This window comes from Rhinolophus sinicus, chromosome 16 (genome assembly GCF_057876585.1).
Source record: "Rhinolophus sinicus isolate RSI-liver-muscle chromosome 16, RSI-T2T, whole genome shotgun sequence".
NCBI classification, from domain to species: Eukaryota; Metazoa; Chordata; class Mammalia; order Chiroptera; family Rhinolophidae; genus Rhinolophus; species Rhinolophus sinicus.
This window is the reverse complement of record NC_142516.1, coordinates 11976306-11981133: the sequence shown is the minus strand read 5'-3', so window position 1 is coordinate 11981133 and position 4828 is coordinate 11976306. Positions and strand designations below refer to the sequence as shown.

Sequence of the window (4828 nt, the reverse complement as noted above, 5' to 3'; positions counted from 1 at the left end):
AACTTTTTCGTAAGTCTAAACTTACTTCAAACGAAAAGGTTTTTAAAAAGACAAATGTATAAGAAGGTTCTTTGTAGCATCCTTTGCAGCAGTGAAAAGTTCTAAACGAGAAAGTGGTCCCCAGTAAGCAATATTTATGAACACGAACCTTTTTTTCTGGATAGAATCACAAGAAACTAACAATGGGAAAGAGACTGTTGGGGTGAGATTTGCTTTCATTGTGTGATTGTATTGTTAGCATTTTCTATTATTATTATTATTATTATTATTATTATCATTATAATTATTAAAAGAAGATTCAAACATGTTCCCTTTAAGGGGGATGCTACCATGATTGCCTCGCACAGCATGATCAAAGGTAAATGGTGACACCAGATTCCCAAGAGCAAGGGTGGTAAGAAGGCTTCAAGGCTCACAGGTTGAAGAGCTTGGGTTCAGAAAGTCTCAGAGGGATAGCAGGTGACATGAAATTAAGGGACCTTCAGAGGACAGGGCGTGGTTGCTGGGTCCTCAGCACCTTGAAACATTTCTAGACAGTGATTCAGTGTCGAGAGTATTTGTCGTCTGGGGAAAATGGAGCAGGATGGACTGAGCAGGTCTGTTGTCCCATGGCATCAAATTTCTTCAGGGTATAGACCCGGATTTTCTGTTTGATGAGGTAAGACAGGAGAAACATGGCCACGCTGAACCCAGAGGTTCCAATGCTGTCTGCAGCTCAGTCTGACGACCACATTTGTCCTACTCTTATTTTAATGTGATTTTAATATTGATTGCCTGGAAGATGGGATTATACGCCATTTTCATTTTCTTTATATTTCTTTGTACATATAGTTTACTTTATTTTATTTATTGTTTTATAAGTTTTTATTGGGGAATATTGGGGAACAGCATGTTTCTCCAGGGCCCATCAGCTCCAAGTCATTGTCCTTCAATCTAATTGTGGAGGGCACAGCTCAGCTCCAAGTCCAGTCACCGTTTTCAATCTTTAGTTGCAGGGGGCGCAGCCCACCATCCCATGCGGGAATTGAACCGGCAACCTTGTTGTTGAGAGCTCGCGCTCTAACCAACTGAGCCATCCGGCCGGGTCATCAGCACCTTGAAACATTTCTTGACGGTGATTCAGTGAAAGAAATCTTTGTACATATATTTTCATCTTTCCCTCTTTATCTGACTTCTCTGGTTTTAATTGAGCATTTACTATAGTTCCATTGTTTCTCCTCTCTTAACACATCAATTATGCTATTTAAAAAAATGTCTTTAGTGGTTACCCTAGAGTTTGCAGTATACATTTACAAATAATCTCAGTCCACTTTCCAATAACAATCTACCACTTCACAGGTGGTGAAAGTACCGTATAACAATGCTGTCATTCTTTTAACTTCTCCATATGTTACAATCACCCAACACACTGTTGTTCCTATTATTACCAGTTATCTATTAGACCAACTAAGAATAAGAAAAACGAGACTTTGTTTTACCTTCATTTATTCCTTCTGTATTGTTGGTATATATTTTTTATTTTTTAAATTTTATTTTATTTTTAAAATTTTTATTTACTTATTTAAAAAAAATTGTTTTCTGCCTACTATGTTATTTTGACATCTTAAAAAAACCTTTCTGGCTGAAGAGAGACTGCCTCTCCTTGGGCTAGCGAATTCTTAGAGAGAGCAAAGGGCTCAGCCAGGAGCAAGCCTTTGATCTGCAAACTAACTAACCCAGACACAGGTCCCCACATGGCCCATGCATCCCAGGAGACATTATTCCCAGAGCCAGGTGCCAAGCAAGTACAGGCCATCCTAGAATTATTCAAACTAGCCAGTCTTAAACTGTTTGCTCTGCTCTGCCTTTCTTCTCCTATGGAAACCCCATGAAAGGCTATGGCCTAAGTGCTTCCTTCCCTCACTGTTGTCTTTGGCCTCCTGACCACCCTGGTGTCCTTCCCATGTGGCCCTGTGTGGTATGCGTGCTGGGCCCCTACCTCTAGGAACTATGAGTATAATAAACATTGTTTTCCTGCCCTCGCCTGTGTCTGGTTTTGTAGCTACACTTGACTGACCACATGAAAAAACACAAAATACCTTCTCTGACGTTCTTCCTTTATGTTGATTCCAGTTTCAGGCCTATATCCTTATTTCTGAAGAACTTCTTTTAGCCTTTCTTGTGAATTCCCTCTGTTTTTGTTTGTCTGAGAGAGTATTTCTCCTTCACTTTTGAAGCATGATTTTGCTGTATTCAGAATTCTAGGTTGGTGGTCTTTTTTCTTTCAACATTTTAACTATCTCACTCCACTCTCTTCTTGCTGGCATGGTTTCTGACAAGAAGTCCCATGTAATTGGGACCCTTGTTTCTCTATAGGTAAGGTATTTTTCATTATTGGCTTCTTTCAAGATTTTCCCTTTGTCTCTGGGATTTTCTGCAGTTTGAATATGATATGCCTAGGTGTCTTTTTTATTTTTTTTATTTTTTATTTTTATTTTTTTTATTTTTTTTTGGCATTTATCGGCTTGATGTTCTCTGGGCTTCCTGGATCTGTGTCTTGGGGGTCTGTCATTAATTTTGGAAAATTGTCAGCCATTATTAATTACTTTCAAAATTTCTTCTGCTCCTTTTTCTCTTTCTTCTTCTGGTATTCCCATCACACATATGTTATACCTTTTATAATTGTTCCATCGTTTTTAGATATTCTGTTCCTTTTTTTTTCTCATTCATTTTTCTCTTTGCTTTTCAGTTTGGAACATTTCTATTGACACATCTTCAAGCTCACTGATTCTTTCCTTGGCTGTGTCTCGTCTACTAAATGAGCCTATCAAAGGCAGTCTTCATTTCTATAACAATTTTTTGATTCCTAGCATTTCCTCGTGATTCTTCCTTAGAGTTTCCATCTCTGCCTACATGACACATCTATTGTTGCATGTTATCTACTTTTTTCATTAGAACCCCTAGCATATTAATCTTAGGTATTTTAAATTCTTTACGTGATAATTCCAAAACCTGTATCATATTTGAATCTTGTTCTGATGTCTTGTCTCTTCACACTCTTTTTTCTTTTGCTTTTTTAAAATTTTTGTTATGTCTTGTAATTTTTTGTTGAAAGTTGGCCATGATCTATCTGGAATTAGGAACTGAAGTTATCAATAGTGTGAGTTTTATCCTAATCTGGCTAGGAGCTAAGTTGTCTTTAATGCTTTCTGTAGATGCCAGAGGCTTCAGTTTCTTCTAGTTCCTTGCTATTTCTCTCCTGTTGTCTTTAGTTTTCCCTAAGAATTCTTTCTTTTTAAAAATTTTCAATTACAGTTGACATTCAATATTATATTAGTTTCAGGTGTACAGCATAGTACACCATGTCTACAAACATAGATTACCATGTTTCCCCCAAAATAAGATCTAGCCGGACCATCAGCTCTAATGCGTCTTTTGGAGCAAAAATTAATATAAGACCGGTATTATATTATATTATATCTTACCTGGTCTTATATTATATTAAAATAAGACTGGGGCTTATATTAATTTTTGCTCCAAAACACGCATTAGAGCTGATGGTCCGGCTAGATCTTATTTTCGGGTAAACATAGTAGACGTGTGTGTAATTTACGAAGTAATCCAGCCCTGTAAGTCTGGTACCTCCTGACACCATATACTATGATTATCACAGTGTTATTGATGATAATCCCTATACTGTGAATTCTTTCTTAATTGGCATCTTTGTCTTGCAGTTCTCTGAACTGTAATCTACTGTTATTATACCTGTTGATGTGGTGGGGAGGAGAAGCATTCTATATAGTCTTATGATTAAATCCCAGTTGCTTTATTGTTTTGTGTTGTTTTTGTAGTGGGCCTGAGTTCCTGGGCTGCGACCTTCAGAGCATTTCTTGGTTCCCAGCCCCACCCCCACGTCGTTGCCCCCTAATGTGAGACAGGAAGGCTTTAGAGTTGTCTAATTGCCCTTCATCCAGATCAGATAAGACTCTGGCAAAGCAGTTTTCCTTGGGGGCTGCACTTCCTTGTTACAGACGATATGTGGGTGTACTTGAAGAAGGTTATTGGTCCCCTGCCCCTACGGGAAGCATGAGAGAATTTCTCTCCAGTCTTCACCGTGAGAACCTGGTAGACTCCCAGAGAGGAAACCCACAAACAAGGCTGGGCCCCTAAGAGTTTTTAACTCTTCACCTAGTCCACACTGAACCTCTAGCCATCCATCAGTTACCATCAGACGTGTTCCTGCCAGTTCCGGCTCCAGCCGGTTCCACTTCCCTGGGAGGCTGTGATTCTCTGTATTGCCCCTCTCTCTACTTTTCAGGGTGAAGTTTGCCCTGTGACCTCAGTTCTCTGATGGATATAACATTGCAGTTTGTTCAGCTTTTTCTTATTGCGAGGATGAAAGTGATGACTCGCAGCTCTTTACATGTTGCAGCTGGAACTGGAAGTCTGTGTGTGTGTGTGTGTGTGTGTGTGTGTGTGTGTGTGTGTGTGTGTGTATTTAAACACTTAGTAAATGTCATCCTGAACATTTTGGGTTATTGTTATTTGCCAACAGACAGAGTCCTATCTGGAGGCACTTACAGTTTGGAGGGGGAGGCAGAGAGTGTCTGTCATTAATTTTGGGAAATTCTTACTTCCAAAATTTCTAATGCTGCTTTCTCTCTTTCTTCTCCTTCTGGTATTCCCATTTATTACACGTTACACTTTTGTCATTGTCCCACAGTGTTTGGATATTCTGTCCCTTCTTTTTCCCATCCCTTTGTCTCTTCGCATTTCAGTTGGGGACATAAACAATGGGGTCAGTCAATCAATGATCTAACTGGTGAGAAGGACTAAGAAGTTCCCCAAA

General features: G+C 39.1%; 1 pseudogene; it reads right to left on the bottom strand.

The window, feature by feature from the left end:
* Positions 1 to 481: 481 nt before the first annotated feature.
* LOC141571365 (H/ACA ribonucleoprotein complex subunit 3 pseudogene) lies at positions 482 to 676 on the bottom strand (annotated as a pseudogene).
* Between the last annotated feature and the right edge of the window lie 4152 nt (positions 677 to 4828).